We start from the raw sequence: 18871 nt of genomic DNA, 5'->3' as shown, positions 1-18871 counted from the left end.
CTAGTTAATGTTCAGGATGCCTGGGTGGCTCAGAGGTTGAGCGCCTCCCTTCAGCCCAGGGTGTGATCCTAGAGTCCCAGGATCGAGTCCCATGTCAGGCTCCCTGCATGGAGCCTGCTTCTCCCTCTGCCTCTGTCTCTGCCTCTCTGCGTGTGTGTGTCTCTCATGAATAAATAAATAAAATCTTTTAAAAAAAATAGTAAGAGTTCTAAGTGGTGAGCGGATTTTTTTCATTCCTATTTTATAATCTTTTTGAATGTGCACTCATTCAAAACACTCAAGAAAACGAAGTTCCATGGCCTCATGAAATTTACATTCTAATGAAGAGAATCAGACAACGGACATTTTCTTAACAGCAGGAGTCTTCTTTACAATCTGCCTTCAAAGATGAAATCATTTGAGGTCAAAGATATTTGAAAACATTATAGGTTTTCCTCCATTAGCTCCCAGGAAGGGAGTTGAATCTCACCAGAATTAACACAGGATACCAGATGAAAACTTAAGAGAACTAGGCTGAAGGAAAGGAGAGAAAGCAGAAATCATTATTCAAGGAAGGAATGAACGAACCATCATAAATTAATCCAACCAGAGCCATTGTAATCCCGTTCAAAATTCCTTTTGAACTCCACATCCAGTGAGAATCTGATGGTAAGACATAAAGGAAGTGAGACTTGAGAAGTGTCTCCAGGATAGGTCATTCAGGGGAGATGGGGGGAGTGCTACTGGGAAACTGGATGGGAAATGAGAAATGCAGAGTCCTGAGAAAGGTGAAGAAATGCCAGCTGGGATAACAAATAGTGTTGTCTGCTCTCAGGCATGTTTGGGTAGGAAGGAGAGTGGAGAGGTGATAGTAGCATCCAAGATTCTGTCTAAGTCAGCTATGGCTGAATAATAAGTCATCCCAAAATTGTGTGGCTTGAAATAGCAGTAATGTGTTACTTTTTACAATACTGTGAGATGGCTGGGTTGTTCTTTTTTTTTAAGATTTATTTATTTGAAAGAGAAAGAGAGCACACGAGCTGAGGATAGGGACAGAGAGAGAGAGAGAATCCCAAGCAGACTCCCCACTGCACATGGAGCCCTACACAAGGCTCAATTCCACGACCCTGAGATCATAACCTGAGCTGAAATCAAGAGTCAGACATTTAACCAACTGAGCCACCCAGGCATCCCAAAGCTGGGCAATTCTTCTGATGTCTTGCCAGGGCTTTCTCATGCTCTGCACTCGGCTGAAAGGCATTCTGGGCTAGAAGGTCCAAGATGACTTTACTCAAATGCCAGGCAGTTGGTATAGCTGTCCAGTAGGGTGCCTTACTTTCCCTCTCTGTGGCATCTTGTCCTCCAACACGGAGACAACTGCTTCCCTAGCTGGTGGTCTTAGGGTGTATCCTGAAAGAACACAGAGGAAGCTAAGATTTAGGCAATAGAACTCTCACTGTGTCATTTCTGCCACATTCCTTTGGTCAAGGCAAGTCTCAAGGCCAGCCTAGAATCAAGGGGAGGGCAGATCAATCTCACCTCTTGAGAGGAGCTACAAATCTGGAGACTAGGCTTTTCAGTTTATCATACCATTTGTCAAAATTAACAATTATCTTCAAACTCTACTAGATTGCTGAGTGAAAGTTAACTCTGCACTACTTGGTACAATCTTCCATGATTCCAAGTTTGAGTAGAGGCAGCCTGCGAATAGTTGGACAATCGGTGAACAATAACGAGGTCATGGTAATGTTGGGGCTGAAACTTATGAACATCAGAGGAACTTACCATGATTCCTGAGAAACTAAGCATACATCTGAGAAAACTGCCTCATTTAAAATAGGGATACTCATCCCTTAATTAACAAAAATCCTTTCAAGAATGCTCTGGTTTTTTTTAATTCTCTAACTATGTACGGCGATAAATGTTAACTAGACTTACTGTGGTGATCATTTTGCAACAAATACAAATATCAAATTACTGTATCATACACCTGAAGCTAATATAATGTTGTAGGTCAATCATACTTCAAGGACATCTGGGTGGCTCAGTGGTTGAGCATCTGCCTTTGGCTCAGGGTGTGATCCCAATCTCGGAATCGAGTCCCACACTGGGCTCCTTGCGAGAGGCCTGCTCCTCCCTCTGCTGTGTCTCTGCCTCTTTCTGTGTGTCTCTCATGAATAAATAAATAAAATCTTTTTTAAAAATCATACTTCAATGAAAAAATAAAAATAAATGTTTTAAAAAGAATGTAACAGTAGCTATTGTTATTAATGCTATGTATAATCACCTTTCTTTAAAGTGATTTTTCTAGAAACATTATTGGCTGTGATGTGCTTCTCCTACTTCAATAACTGAACTCTTCATAACTTAAAAGAAAAAGCAAAGACTCTGAATAATAATATCATGTTTACTTTTGTGAGTAAGCCTAAATCCCTCCTTTATAAAATGAATACAAACAGCTGTCTGCCATTTAAGTTCCTTTCGAAAGCATAATGCTATTTGGTTGGGCCTTGCCAGGTTATATTTGTTTTGCCTTTAAGCAAAATGAGCTCTGCATATGTTCCCAAAGCTCAATGTGCTCAGTTGTTTATAAAGTGCCCTCTTGGAACAATCCTGTGCAATGCCTCTCATCCCGAATCAGTACAAACAATATGCCATCTCTGATTACTGATTTCTCAAATATATATATAGAAGCAGAAAAATATTAATTAAGAATCATTTCCAATGGTTCCTTGGATTCAAACCTTTCGAGAGACTAGATGATTTTGTTAAATTAATTCATTCCTATAGGTCACTGGATTAACTCTGAATCTATGGAAAAGGGAACAGATTTGAGAAAAGTATCACTAATCTAGTGCTTTTATCTAAGAAGAGGTCTGATCTTAGATCTGTACTTCTCAATTTTAGCGAGCATCAGAATCACCGAAGAGTTTGTTAAAAGTCCAGATTCCTGGGCCCCACCCTAGAGATTCTAATTCAGTAGGTCTTGGGTAGAGCCTAAAAATGTACACTTCTAGCAATTTCTCAAGTGACACTGATGCTTCTAGTACATAGGCCACATATTGAGTAGGACTTTCCTAAATTACATCAGGTATGAAGAGTCTGCAAAAGAAAGTACACCTTTTTTTTAAGATTTTATTTTTATTCGAGAGAGAGAAAGAGCACAAGCAGGGGAGAGGAACAGAGGGAGAGGGAGAAGCAGACACCCTGCTGAGCAGGGAGCTGGACCCGGGACTCCATTCCAGGAGCCTGAGACCATGACCTGAGCCGAAGGCCGATGTTTAACTGAAAGTACACTTTTATCTTTCACCTCTGCCTAAAGGTGATACGCAACATGTTCTTTCAATCCAATAATCTGTGAATGCTCTTTAACTTGCTCTATGAAGAAGCTTAACTAGTTATTGCTAAAAGTAGATTCCACTGAAATTTGAATTTTGTTGTTGTTGTTACAAGTAGACCTTTCACACAGTTCTAGCAATGGTCTTTGGAATTGAAGTACCCAAATCACCTAAACAATAAAGGCAACCTCTTATATTGTCATTGTGGTAGACCGTTTAAAGGCCAGAAATTCCTCCCATCCCACACTGATTCTCACCCAGAACTGGAGTCTATCTTTCCACCTCCTGAGCTGAAGCTGGTCTTGTGATTTGCTTTAACCAATGGAATTTGCTGACGGTGACTTTATGCAAGTCCCAGCCCCTAGACGTCGAAAGGCTTTGCAGTTTCCACATTTGGCCTTTTGGAAAACTCTCCTGAAATTGCCACATGAGGAAGCTAGTGTAGCTTTAGTGGAGGATGAGAGACCATGGAGGAGAATCAAGGCACCGCAGCCCATGGCCAGATCCAAATGCCAGGTATGTGAGTAAGGCCATCTTGGACTTTGAGCCCAGTTCCCTTCTAGCTGAATGCCATCGCATGAATGAGCTCAGACAAAACCAACAGAGGATCTGCACAGCCAGCCCCTAGAAACCTAAAAAAAATAAGAGGTCATTGCTTTTAAGCAACTAAATTTTGTTGTTTTTTTTTTAATTTTTATTTATTTATGATAGTCACAGACAGAGAGAGAGAGAGGCAGAGACACAGGCAGAGGGAGAAGCAGGCTCCATGCACCAGGAGCCCGACGTGGGGTTCGATCCCGGGTCTCCAGGATCGCACCCTGGGCCAAAGGCAGGCGCTAAACCGCTGCACCACCCAGGGATCCCTTGTTGTGTTTTGTTAAGCAGCAATAATGAACTGACACAACCAACGTACATGTGTCAGTGAATCTGGGTAAGGAAGGATCCTGAGACTCTCTAGGACAGAAATAATAATATAATAATATAACCTCACCATCTACAGTGCCTGCAACAATATGAGAGTCCACATCAATGACTGGCAGCCCCCCACTCCTGGAGGCCTTGGCCTACCCTCATTCTTCTCTACGCAAAGAGAAAGTGCATTCATCTAAAAAAAAAAAAAAAAAAAAAAAGAAGCATTAATTATTCTATGTATGAAGGAGTAAATAACAATATAATCAAGCAAATGACCCTCTGCTTTTCCAGGTTCACCTTAAACTCAGACAATCTGAACAACTTGCTGAGAAGCACAGTACCTGATGGTGTGCAAAGAGAAGAGGAATTTCTCACCATGCAGTGAGGCAAAGCATTGACTTTGATAAAACAGAACCAAATTGTTCTGAAGTATAACCACTGATAACTCAGCTTTAACTCTTTCGAGACAAATGAGGAGGATTTGCACTGAAGTAACATCGTCCTCCATGTCCCTCACTCAGATGACCTGAATGAAGACACCCTGTAACATTAGCTTACCTTTCTAAAAACCCTTTACGATTCTTTAACTTTCCTTTTCAAGGGACTTTGTATTGTCCTCATTAAAAAAAAAAAAAAAAACTGAATCTTACGTCCAGGTAAAAACTTGCCCAACATTTAATTGACAAACAAATCAGCATCCCTCAGGACTTCCATCACCCCAATTCAGTAGATCATAGCGAAGAGGTTGGAGGATTCTAATTGCAGAAGCAAAATCAGTAAGAAGGGTGTTTATTTAGATTTCATATTGCCCCATTTCCTCCAGTTTCATATCAGTGAGTCTGGGGTAAAAACCCCCAATCTGCACTTTTAACAACCATCGCAAGTGGCCCTTGAACCAGTTTTTGGAAAACACTGGAGGAGTTTAAAAACACAGTATTGGAACAGCCTAGATCCAGCCCCTGCTCTGCCACTCGCTGGCTGTTGGACTTTGGGCACATTTATTCCTCTGAGCCCCAGAATCTTCATCTATAAAACGGGGAGCATAATTTACTGACTTAGTTTGTTGGGGCTGCTATAACAAAACACCACACACAGGGTGGCTTAGTGATAGGGATTTATTGTCTCACAGATCTGGGGGCCTCAAGTCCCTGATCGAGGTGTCAGCAGCATTGGTTCCTTCTGAGGCCTGTGAGGGACAGTCAGTTCCATGCCTGTCTCCTAGCTCCTGGTGGTTTGCCGTCAATCTTTGACATTCCTTGGCTTGTGGATCTCTGCCTTCATCTCCATCTCCCTCCACAGATGTCTGCATTTAAATTTTCCCCTTTTTATAAGCACACTAGTCATATTGGATTAGGGACCCACCCTACTCCAGCATGACCTCATCTTAACTAATGACATCTGCAATGACTTATTTCCGAATACAATCACAATCTTGGGCACTGCGTGTTAGGACTTCCACATAGGAATTTTAGAAGGACACAAATACCCATCTCTCAAGGTTGTACAGATTTTAAAGAGGAAAATGCAGGAAATGTCCTTAGCACACTGTCTGGCACTTATAAGCCCTAATAAATGATAGCCATTAACTCTGATTATATTCCACTGTCTCCCACAGCACTAGGAGTGTGTGTCTCCTTTCTACCTTCACTCTAGGTTGAGACATATAAATATCATTTTAAGAAAAGAATTGGCCTTTTCAAAATGTTTTTATATGTTAGAAAGAGAAATGATCTGCTATGTTTTCTGAATTTTACGGAGTGTAAGAAATAGAACAATTATGCAAATCCTGCTAATGCACTCAGGGTCTGAAAGTTTTGAGGAAACCAGGCCACTGCCTTGGTGCTTTCTTCTGCTGTAGAAGACAACTGCTTTTTTTTAAATGCTGCATTTAATTATATTACTTATGCTCCAGGGTACTAAGTCTTTTCTAATCTTTGCCTTTGTAGAAGTCTTTTCCAATTGTTCCAAGGTTTTATTTACTCATTTATACCTCGACTAATAGAATTGTTGAATCTCTTGGAAATTAAAAGTAATTTAAAGAGTTTATTGTTTAACTTAATTAAATTCTCCATGTCCTCCCATAATGTGGCGCTCCGTAGAAAGAAAAGACCCACTATTAAAAAGTAAGTCAATTCGTGCAAGAGCAATTCTCCAAGTAACAGTGTCTACTCTCATTATCTCCCAGCAAATTATCCACTCTGCAGATTATCTGCTGAAAATTAAACTCTTATCAAAGAGAGTAAGTGAGAGCTAAGGTACTTGCTCTGCCATGAACTCTTTGGTAACTTTTTGCCAAAGTCTGAAAGCTCTCAGATGCGGCATTCCTTGGCTGGTATGGTAGGGACTGATAACTGTCTAAAGCACTCAAGTTTTTCAAGAAGTTATAGAAACTTCCAGCGAGGGTCATCAGCATATGGTCAGAGCCTGACCTTTTGCAAGACTCAAAAAAATAGTCTCCAAACTCCTTGAAAATCATATTGGAGTTAATATCTGGTACGATAAAGAAAATTGGGTATGATTTATCTCCCTCCATAGTCCCTTAGTCACAGACCTGAGAAAGACAACTTAGAATCTTACCCCACCTTTGCAAATCCTTTATAGCTTTTAATGTTTATTCTAGGGATTGAATTGAATCCTGTATAGTAAAGTAAGGCACATTTTATTGTTCCCTCTTCCAAAAAAAACAGGTTCAAAAGCCCATTAGATTTTATCAGGTGGTAGGAGACATCTATTGTTTTAGCCTGGCTGACATCCAGCCCCATTTTGGAAGTCAGCACCTGGTCTTCTTTCAGGAACCTGTCCCTTCCCAACTCCTAGGCCACATGATTCGATGAGTTGATCCCATCCTCAACCATCCCCCAGGCTCTAGAAATGAACATGTGATTCAAATTAGCCAAAAGGTGCATTCCATTTTCTAGGCCACAACTACAGGTTCAGGGATGGGCCAGTGACCCAAGAAATTGCAAAGAACATCTTTATTAGAATGGTAGATTAGAACTGGGAAAGATGAAGTGTTTTCCCAGAAGGTGCTAAGCTGGCGTGATGCCATCTTTGTCACTACAAGGGAGAACCTGCCCAAGAATAAAGCAAACATGGAGAACCAGGAACTGAGACAAACATAATTAATGATGTTTAGCATCTGGATTTCACTGTCCCTAAAATGCCACTGCTTGACTTCTCAGATATGTGGGCAGATAATATATTCTCTTTTTGGCCAGGTTAAATAATATTTCTTTCATTTGACACTAAAATAGCCAAATTTCTCCACTATGTTTATTAACAATCATATATGTAAAGTTCCTAGTGATAACAAGCAGAGCCATAGATAGGAAACAGAGCCACTAAACTGTGATTTCCTTTTGAAACAATTTCCCTTGCTGCAGTCACATGATGACTTAATAAAATGTTAACAAATGTCCAAAACAAGCACACTCCGAGAAACCATGCAATTTTGTAAATCCGTTCATCTCTTTCCCTTTGTTCCTTCATGGTCTCAGCTCTGGTTCCCAGAAGCTGACCTTGAAACAAGGATTCATGTGCAAGGAATTGATTGAGGATGTGGGGAATGTGGTTAAGAGAAAGGAGGAAGCCCAGCCAGGTACAATCCCAGGCAGAGTCCAGAGACATGGGATCAGCCTGACCCTGCTGGCTTGCTCTGGAGGGTCATCTGCACCTCAGAGTGGTTCCCATTTGAAGCGGGAGTTGGGACCTCCGTACTCCTGCACCTGTCAGTCAGAGAGTAGAAATTCTGTGCACAGGCAAAGGCATCCGGTAGCCCAAGGGCAGACCTCTGAAAGAATCATAGACTGTTGGAGAACAAGCAGAGTGACAAAGAAGTGGATTCAAAGCAGTAAAAAGGAATGCAAAAATGTCTCAGCAGACCCCCAGTATGATCTATTATATTCACCCTACTTTTCTGCTACCAGTGGCTTTGGGCAGGTTTTTATACATTCCTACTTAAAATAACAGGGAGAAAGAATATGATGCAGGTTTTTCAATCACTGTTTTTAATTTTCTGTAATCAGTGTAATATCTAATCGTCATCAGGACTAAAAAGTCTGTCCCTAAACTAACTACAATAACCATTGTCAGTTGGGATTCAGAAATTCTATAGAACTCTCACAGCAAAAAGCCTGACTCTTCCATTCTCTGCTCCTCTGTCTAGGAACTTTAAACGCTATTTAAAAGTCCTTTAAATTCCTTGATTTTGATTCACAAAATGCTTTGGTGGCCTTAGAAGACTCAGACCTAATTTATGAACAGAGAATAGTTTTATGTTCTATTCTACTTTAACCTTTAATCCCTTTGCAGATTTGAAAAAGCATGTATTTTCATTCATCATAATACATTGTGCAGCCATGTATCAAAAAATATTAGCATATTTTATATCTACAGATATGCTTCACAATGGTCTGGAGGTAGACTATATAAACATGTATACAGAACTCCTGAACTTACGATGAGGTTAAGTCCAGATAAACCCATCATAAATGGAAACTGTCCTAAGTGGAAAATGCGTTTATACGCCTAACCTACCAAACATCATAACTTAGTGTAGATGATCTTAACGTGCGCAGAACACTCACATTAGCCTACACTTGGGCAAAATCATCTAACACAAAGGCTACTTTATAACAAAGGGTTGAATATCTCATGTAATTTATTGAACAAGTATTGAAAGTGAAAAACAGACTGGTGGTAGGGGTACAGAATGGCTGGAAGTGTTTTAGTTGCTGACCTTTGTGGTCATATGGCTGAGTGGGACCAGCAACTGGTAGCAACACAAGAATCATCACATATCAAAGATCAAAATTCAAAATATAAACTACACTTTCTAGTGAATGTGTACGGTTTCTATCATTGTAACTTTGAAAAAATTGTAAATCTGACCATCATAAGTCATGGAATGTCTACATATATATGTATATATTTATTCATACCCAAGCTTATCTTCTAAGAATAGCAGATAAGCACTAAAATCATATAACTGCCATGTTATATCCTTTTGTATCTATTGTTCATGGCATCTATTTATCAGTTCTTAACGTCATCCACATTCAATGAATTTGTGTTTACTGACTTAACTAATTCACTCTCAAAATACAAAGTTTGAAAGATTAGCCAATCTTTGCTAATTGCATCCTTGATTTACCAAAAAAATGTTCTGCGTATTTTCAGCCACTGAAATAATGCCTGAGTTCTTCCACCTTCTTTAAACGTGTTATAGAGCCTATGAATCATTTTGCTCTCAAGTTATAAATATCTGAAAATATGAGATAGTTGATAGGAATGCTAATAGATTTCTAGGAACATCTCTGACCACATCAGTAACCATTTCTTGCTGCTTTGCACTTCAGTTAGAAGGCAGCTTCCAATCATTATACTCTATTGCAAAAGGAGCCAGGCACAACCATGGGGGTCAGGATAACAAGAGAGTAAAGAGAGGGATTCATGTCTTCTTTTGAAAAGCTTCTCTCTAGATAAATCTTGCCCGAATGAAAAGAAGCAAGTAGACTTTGTTGATCTCTGATTCCTGAAAGCGGAGAGAGGGAGGAAAGACCTTTGCAAGGGTGTGAGATGGGTATCAAATTAGAGTCTCATTCTTTCGCCAAGTGATTAGCCTTAATACTCATGGAATACTGAAGTTAGGGTCTGAGTCTCACGTTGCCAACAGAAATGAACTCTTTTATAACCAACTAGAAGTTTTTTGAGAGAAAGCACGTGTGAGGGGTGGGGGATAGAGGGAGACATAGAGAGAACCTTAAGTAGGCTCTACACCTAGCACAGAGTCTGACACAGGGCTCAATCTCATGACTCATATCATGACCTGAGCCGAAATCAAGAGTCAGACTCTTAACCGACCAAGTCACCCAGGTGCCCATTAATGAACTAGAACCTATATAAAAACTTGAAACAAACAAAAGAATGAACTCTTTACTTGAAAACAAACAATTCACAATCAACTGACCATCTTTTCTAAAACTTACAGAGGATTTCTAAGGGGACTCTTTTCCAGAAAAAAAGAAAATTATGTCATTCTCCGAATACTAATACACTTTTTCTCTTTGTTACTTTCTTTTGTGCATGCACATTCACACTTGTTTATGTCAATATCATAGTACTATTAAAAGACAAATGTGCTGGCATAACACTTTAGCTTCAGGGCAATCAGTGGGCAATCCTCTTTTACTGGACCAATAAAAAAGTTTCTATAAAAAAAAGTCAGTACACTAGAAAACATTCATGCCAATTCTCCTCACTTCCATACAAAAGTTGAAGTTTTCCAGACTTCTTGATTCCTTAAGCCCACAATAACTGCTCCTTCTTAACCTTCTACCCTCACCCCACTGCCACTGAGCAAATACCAATAGGCTGTTAAGCACTCAGGAGAAATATAAAATGCTTTCCTCATTTCTCCGTTTTGCCAAAACTAAAATAAAGTAAAATAGAATTATATATACTGAATTATACATACCTATATAGCTATATATTTTTCTCTAGTTGCCGGTCAGGGCCAAATGCCATTGGGTTTCCACGTGTGTTCTTAGTCCGGCCTACCAAGTGACTATCAATTTGTGATCGGACCACCACATTTGACGAGCTGTTCTGGGCAAAGTTAACCCATTAACCCATACTGAGGCACCTGCATTCATTCCTCAGATCCTGAAGACAACCCCAGGTGCTTCTCAAGTCAAAACTGTCAGGTTATTCTTGTGGGCATCCTCCAAAAACACAGTCACAAGAAAATAATTTGCCAGCCAAATTGCAGTAGAAGGCAAATCTCAGGAAAATATGCAGCTAGTTGACAACTACATCGGATGCTAGAAGCCAGGAACTCAAACTTGATCAGACTGGGGTATGGCCCTGGTCTGCCCTGTGACATAAAGGTCTTTGCAACATGAAACATTCTGGATTGATGCAGATGCTACTGTCCATTAGGAGAGAGAATTACCTTAGTCATAAGAATGTACTCCACTCTAATTGAGTTCTGAACCTTACACTTCTGTGGGTAGAGCCTATATAATAAAATAAAAGATATTTTTTAAGTTTGGGGGTTGCATGTGTATGACATCATGCATTTTTTGTCTTAAACCATTATTTGATTGGTCAAGCGATGTTACCATGCTACCTAGGTTAGTTGAGTAGTCTTAGAGCAAAAATAGTGCCATGTGTCACATGCAGGGTGATGTGTATGTATGTATGTATTTGCTTGTTAGGCTCAATTTGTCAGTCCTTTCATAAGTACTAAATACTAAATTTATAACTATTTTCCTTTTTCTAAAAGACAACATCACAACACAACCAACCCATCATGTTTTTCATAACTTCAAATGCCTAGCAAATCCTAAGCGATTTCATCCCCAAAGGATAATGTTTGAAATTTCAGGTTGATAATCGTTCCATTCAACATTCTTTAAGATCAACAGAGACAAAAAAAAAAAAAAAAGATCAACAGAGACAATTTCAGATTATTTTTGAACGATACTTTCCTTTGTTTACCTGGCCTTATAAGGAATATAATGAGGGGGAAATATATGTCAACATGTTACTTCAGTTGCAATAATAATTAGTTCCTTAAAACTACACACAGTTCAGATCCTTGATGCAAAAAGTACTTCTCTGTGCATCTTGTTCAATGTAAGTCAGTGGTCCAGTATTTCTGTGTTTAGCCAGAGAATATTCTTTTCTTCCTGGTTATCTACATCTGTATCCTGAGTTTTAAAAGCTGTATCTTTCAAGTCAACCTCACATCCTGCTTTTAGAGTTTCAGAGTTGTACTTCACTCATGCTCTAACTCTTGCTTACTAATTTTATGCCTGACTCCTAAAATTGATGGTCTGGAAAGAGCAGCCAACTAAGATCCAATCAGCTTTCAGCTCACTTTCAATGAGGAACCAAAAAGCTATTCCAAAACATAACATCTTAAAAAGAAAGGTAATTTTTTTTCCTTTTCTTGAATCCATTTGTTTTCCATTCATTTCTTGAATGGCACTATTTTTTGCAGTTTTCTAAACATATTGACAGTAAATAGTAGAGAAGTGACACTAACTACAAAGCTTCATTACATATCTATTACAAATTTATTAAAGGTTCACATATATTAAAAGATTAAATGACTTCAACATTTGATTATTGGCTTGTTCACTAGATGTAAATTGTACTGCTCTGACTTTCCAGCTCTTAAAAGTTATTAATATTGAAATGAATGCATTGGATCGTCAGTGATCCAAGTGGATCGATTCAAGCATCTTCAGTGAGTGAGTGCCATCTTCACAAGGAAGCAAATTTTGAATGAAAATATTCTGCTTAAATTTGGATGCCAGTTTTAACTCCGTTCAAACATTCATAAATATATTTTATTAATTGTCACTGCAATTGTATTTTCAAAAGGATTCTTCCTGCGCTCCACCCAAGCACCCACAGCTGTGACCATGTTCTTCTCACCCTTAACTCTTTGCACTTCATTCATTTATTTCAGGACATTCATAAACTGACAATATTAAGAAGAGCACAAGCCAAAGTTAGTGGACCTGGCATTTTAATACCTTTTGTCCAGTCTTGACAAACTAACCAAATTATGAATCCATAGTTAAAGCAATCACTCTTGTGGGGGCAAATGAAGGGAAATGCGCCACCTGTTCGTTGCTGGTGAGCTGTCTGGGTTTTTATTAACTGCACTTGAACTTGCTGCTATAAGAGGGATTTGTCATTAAATATTTGTTGTTTTATTTAATTACTATAATGGGGAAGCATCAGAAGGGAAGTGAGCTGGATTACCTAATTACCTGCACCATGCTAATTAGTCCCATCGGTAAAATCCCTTGCCCTCTGCAAAATTTAAAAACATCTCCTCTCCTCCCAAATGAAGACTTCTTTTCAGTTCTCAAGTCCTCACCTGCAGAAATCAAATCCACTTTGCAGTCTGTCTTCAGTTTGACCTCTAGGGGGCGATCCTTCCTAATTTTAAAAGGATCTTATTCCGCGGGAAAGAGTGAGACTCCAACCAAATCCCAGAATTGGAAAGGACCCTAATCATCTTCTGTGAAGACTTTGCAAGGAGAAAACTATCACTGCTTTCAAGTTACCTGAGACACACCTTGCCACCCTAGTCTTCAGTTTTCACGCCATGCCTCATGCGTGAAATTTTGAACCACCTTTAACTATGTTGGTGTAAGAAGTAATCCCCCAAAGCCTCTTCCAGCTTTATAAATCCCATCATCTTCCTTGTGTAATTCTGTTTCTTGGCACCAAGATACCAAAAGCTGTTTGCCACCTATTGAAATATTGACACATTGGGTGTTTTACCTTTAGCTGATTCTTCCTGGGTTTTGTTTTGGCTAGTATTTTTTTTTTTTAAAGATTTATTTATTTATTTTAGAGAAAGAGGGCACGTGAGCAGGGGGAGGGGCAGAGAAAGAGAGAGAGAAGCAGACTCCCTGCTGAGGGCGAGCCCAATCTGGGGCTCCATCTCATGACCTGAGCCAAGATCAAAGGGGTGGCTTAACCAGCTGAGCCACCCAGGTGCCCCTCCCTTGACTAGTACTGTTTTTGTTTTTGTTTTTGTTTTTAAGTAGAAATGTGCCATCTAGTAAGTGGTAGAGATAGCCATATATTGTGGGTTCATACAATACTCAATACCTGTCCTTTATAAATTAAGGTTTCCAAAAAGTCAAATAATCATCCAAGGGTCATTGTATTTTTGGTAGTAGAGCCAGAATTTAATCTGACAGTTTTAAAATGTTCATCTGAGGTTTGCTTGCTAATCCACTCACATTCTATAATTCCGCCATTAGGCTCCCTGCAAAAACAAGAACTAACATTTATTAGGCGCTTTCTAGGTGCCAAGCACTGCCTTAGGCATTTACCTGAATTATATCATTTCATCCTTAGGACTCAAGTGTATCTTATTATCTACTTTACTAATGAGGAACCCAAGGCTCAGAGAAGGTAAGTAACTTATCCAGTGTCATTCAGCTTAAATAGAATTCAAACCATTCCTGTCTAACATAGTCTGTTTTCTTATCTATGGCCACCTAAAAAGCCTCTAAATCTGGAAACTATTAAGGACTCCATTCCTCCATGGACAGTAAAGAGAATTCAAAGACATCTCAGAAAAAAACAAGTTATCAATTTTCTCAAAAGTTCCCTGGCAAAACTGACTCCTGTGGCTTAGAAAAATTCTAAATCCTAATTTCAGACAAGTAACATTTATGTTCCAAATTCTGAAGCCAGACAACCTAGATTGAAATGTCAGTTTCTCATTATTAGCTAAATTATTTTTAACAAATTATTTAACTTCCCTGAGCCTCAGTTTCCTTATTTGGAAACTAGATAATAATATGTACTTCACAAGCGAGAGGTAAATCAGTAGTTCCTCATGAAGTGCTTTTAACAATATCTGGTAAATACTCAGTAAATGTAAACTCTGTATATTTTTGTCTAAGGCCAAAGGAAAGAGAAGCCTAACAATGGGAACTAGGAGAAAGGTTCATCAACCTGAAAAAATAAATAAATAAAAGGATGTGTACATCACTTAAGCGTAATTAATAAGACTTTTTAATGACCCCATGTAAACATGCCAGTTTGGTTTTGGTTTCTGTTTGGTTTGTCTGGGCGATAGGACTTCCAGGTTGCATAATGAGGTTGTTTCTAAAAGTCTACCTAGTTTAACAGGTCATGTGCACATTTCATTCCAAATGCCAGACCCCACCCCTGCCTCTGCGGTGAAACTGAGATGCTTTATTTCTTCAAGAATATTGCAGAAACCAAAGCTATCCTTGCAGAAGAAGAAAGAAATCAAACACACCAATCTCGATTCCAGTCTGTAGCAGACATTTCACAAAACTCAGCATTTCCTCTCAATGCCCCAGCCCTCCCTGGCCACCCTATGTTGCCCTCTGTCTTCAACAGCTCAGTCTGAACTTCAGGGTAGGGCCTCTCCTTTGGAAATGATAATTTGCATCTTTGATCCAGGGGTGCCACCTAGTAAACACTGTGCTTGACGTGGGTGATGAGTCCATGGCATGTTCATTGTGTAAACGTCTCAGCCTCTATTTACCTGCCTTTGAGTCTCCTTTACATTGAAAGCATCTGTCAGTAGAGCAAGATGTCAAAGTGGATCGGGAGCCCCTGGGTGGCTCAGCGGTTTAGCGCCTGCCTTTGGCTTTAGCGCCTGCCTTTGGCCCAAGGCAAGATCCTGGAGTCCCAGGATCGAGTCCTGAGTCGGGCTTCCTGCATGGAGCTTGCTTCTCCCTCCTCCTATCTCACTCTCTCTCTCTCTCATGAATAAATAAATAAATCTTTAAAAAAAAAAAAAAAGTGGATCAACTCTATCACCTCCTGGGAGCAGTTGGTGGAGAAGACACAACCAGTACGTCCATTTGGAAGGATGAAGGACCCTAGATTTTGTTCTTCAGGCTGCACCTTCAGGCTGTTTGTATGGTTATTGCCCTGGATATCATCACATCTGTCTATGGGGAGCTTCCATGTACAGATTTAAATTCCTTTATAGTGAAAAGTTTCTTGTTACAAGAGAAGGCAGGTTGCTTCATATATATACGTACATAATCAGTTTGATTGATCTAGCTAAGAGTTCAGGAAGAAAGCAATGTGCTGTGATCACACATATGCATGCCTATAACCCAGTGCATGGCAGCCTTTAATTCAGGCTCCTAATTTCATGTCTAGAGTTACTTTCTTACATTAATACTCCTATGAACTGTTTTCGTTCGAACTATTGCAGATTTCTCAGCCTGGACACTATTGACATGTTGGGCTCTACAATTCTTTGGTGTGGGTGGACTATTCTGCGCACAGTAGGATGTTCTGAAGCATCCCTAGCCTCAATCCACTAGATACTAGCAAATGCCACCCTCACTTGTGACAACCAAAAATGTTTCCAGTGGGATGCCTGGGTGGCTCAGTCGATTGAGCTTCTGACTCTTGGTTTCGGCCCAGGTCATGATCTCATGGGTCATTATAGATCGAGCCCCGGGTCAGGCTCCATGCTTAGCAAGGAGTCTACTTGATGATTCTCTCTCTGTGTCCCTCCCCAGCCCTGCTGTCTCTTGCTCTCATTCTTGTGCGAGAAAAAAAAAAAATGTCTCCAGCTATTGTTAAATGTTCTTTGGGGAGCAAAGTTGCCCCTGTTAGGAACCACTGGTGAACCAATATTGTCCTGTAACCTTTAAATGACATTAAGTGCTGGAGTCTCATTTTGTAAATGAGTAGTAATTATTAAGGTTTTATTTTTCCCCCCAATTATGTCCTTTGCTTTTCTCTGCCTGTGGATGGAAAAGCATTCCTTACATACCATAAAGCCTCAGGACACCTGGGTGGTTCAGTAGGTTGAGCGTCTGCCTTCAGCTCAGAGCATGGTCTCCGGGTCCCGGGATTGAGTCCCCCATCAGGCTTCCCACAGGAAGCCTGCTTCTCCTTCTGCCTGTGTCTCTGCCTCTCTCTCTCTTTCTTTCATAAATAAATAAAATCTTTAAAAAATATATCATAAACCCTTAAGTCAGCATTTTTGAATTATAAAAACAATAACCAACTGTGTGATCGTCCCAGTCCCTGAAACTAAGCTCCACACCATCTCTGCACCTGTTCTATAGCTCAGTTGAGAATGCTGGCATACGTGACCTAAGGCTAGCAGTCTTCCTGTTCATGCTTTCCCCAAAATGCCAGCATCACAGAAGGTCCACAGGAGCCTCAAGACAAAGGCAAGCAGTTGCCTAACTGTGGATGATGCCATATCCAAGCACAGCAGGTGCAGCTCGGGTCCAGGAAACAGTGGGAATTGAACAATACCACCTCTGTGTAACCTGACTGCCAAGGAAGTAAAAACAACCTGTATATTCAAAGCACAGACATCTGTGGCATTGAGACCAGCCCTACCTTAGGTTCTGGAGTATGCCCAGGTCACCTTGGGTCACGTGCTTCATCTCTTCAGCATCCTCTTCCATCACTCACCCAACCTGTCTCCTAGGCCCACGGGAGCTTCTGAGCATCGTTCACCTGGCTGACCCTGGCCTCTCATGCTTCCAACGTCCCCTCATAAATGTACCTTTCCTGGATCCCATTTGTAGCTGAGATCACAACTAATCTGCAGTAACCTGGATCAAAGTCTCTAAACTCGTGGCCCATGGGCCAAATCTACTCCCCCCCTCCCACCCCCCCCCCCACACACACACACAAAACATGTATTCTTTTAGCCGGCAAGGCAGTTGGAAAATCTTCAGTTTCACTGCCAATATTTATAAGCCCAGAAATATTATCTAAGAAGTCCGGCTTTCCAGCTTCGCTTGAAGAATTTGCATGTGACACCACTGGCATGGAAGTAGTCGCTGTGGCCAAGCCGTGGCAACCTGTTTGGGCAGATCAGACTGCATGCTCTCTGGCTCCTCCCCGGCCCGCTCCCCTCATCTGTGTTACCTGCCTCACCCCTGTGGGCATCTGAGTAGGTGATCCTCTCATCTGAATCCCAGAGAGTCACATGCTAACACTGTAATTACTTTGGAAAACAGAATCAACAAGGCTAATGGAAGATGCAATAAAATTAGAAACAATAGCTAACTTTTTAATGCTCTTAATGCACTTTTCCTAGACATCATTTTTTCACCATCAAGTGCCTCTTATCAAGTGCTATTTTTAGGTCCCGTCATCAAATGCCAGTCACACTTGGAAGCACTTTTCATGCAATATTTCATCGACTTCTCACCATAACCATTTGAAATAAGCACCATCACTATCCTCTTCCTGGAGATAAGGAAACTGAGGCACAGAGAAGTGAGGAAACTTGTTCCAATGTCAGAATCCAGGTGGGAAAGAACTTGGGTGGCTGGACTCTAGATTCCAGGTCGAGTTTGCCTTGGCTCTTTGCTGCCTCTCACATGAAGTCAGTTCTGACAATCGCGCAGGAAGCAAGAAGCCAGGAAGGCATTTTCAATTCACCCAGCCAGGAGGCCACGCGTGAAGGGCGGGACCCATCCAGCAGGGTCCAAGCCAAGTCTGCTAAGCTTGCCCTGCCCTGAATGGGGGTCCCTGTTCTGCCCAGGGACACAGGAAGTCACAAAGTGGGAGCCAGGGAGGTGGGGGCATAGCTGCAGGATAACTGAGGCAAAAGATACCAAGTAACCCACCACCTGTACACAGAAAGGACACCACCTAAAGGATTCAGGAAGTGATCAACGTGTCTTTCTAGTTCTGCATGTACCAAATCTACAGCCCAGCCTCGTTCCTCATTGAAAATCCCATGTCCAGACCCAAATGAGCTCAGCTTATGCGAGACAAGAGGCTACTCCCTCCCGAAACACACTGGGGAGCAGTGGAGAGAGCCCTGGACGTCCCACAAAACAGACGAAAGCCTAGGAGTCATCCCTGATTCATCCCTTCTTTCACTGTCCATGCTCTGGACAAGTCAGTCTTACCAGCTCTTCTCCAAAACCTATCCCAACTCCCTCCTCTTTTCTCTGTCTCAACCACGAAAACCCTCGGCCTCTCTCACCAGGACTCCTGTAACAGACTCTTCACTCACTCCTCCGTGTGCACCCCTCTGAGCCACTTTGCAAACACCAGAATACATAGTCCTTATGAAGTATAAATCAGCTTACGCCATTGCAACATTCAAAACCCTTCCATCACAT

The 18871-nt window shown here is 40.8% G+C and overlaps 1 long non-coding RNA gene across 23 annotated transcripts in view; it reads right to left on the bottom strand.

Moving 5' to 3' along the window:
* Window positions 1–208: 208 nt before the first annotated feature.
* The window catches only part of LOC102156170, a 63821-nt gene continuing 45158 nt past the window's right edge, over window positions 209–18871 (bottom strand). For 10 of the 23 annotated variants that reach the window (XR_005378722.1, XR_005378732.1, XR_005378729.1 and 7 more), the window contains 3 exons: window positions 4309–4422; window positions 3575–3949; window positions 209–1389 (listed from right to left, as the gene is read on the bottom strand). This is a non-coding gene — a long non-coding RNA (uncharacterized LOC102156170). The remainder of the gene's footprint in view (window positions 1390–3574; window positions 3950–4308; window positions 4423–18871) is intronic. The other 13 variants (XR_005378737.1, XR_005378739.1, XR_005378727.1 and 10 more) reach the window with 4 other exon arrangements.

Source organism: Canis lupus, chromosome 25 (genome assembly GCF_011100685.1).
Source record: "Canis lupus familiaris isolate Mischka breed German Shepherd chromosome 25, alternate assembly UU_Cfam_GSD_1.0, whole genome shotgun sequence".
NCBI lineage: Eukaryota > Metazoa > Chordata > Mammalia > Carnivora > Canidae > Canis > Canis lupus.
This window is presented reverse-complemented; position numbering and strand designations above follow the sequence as displayed.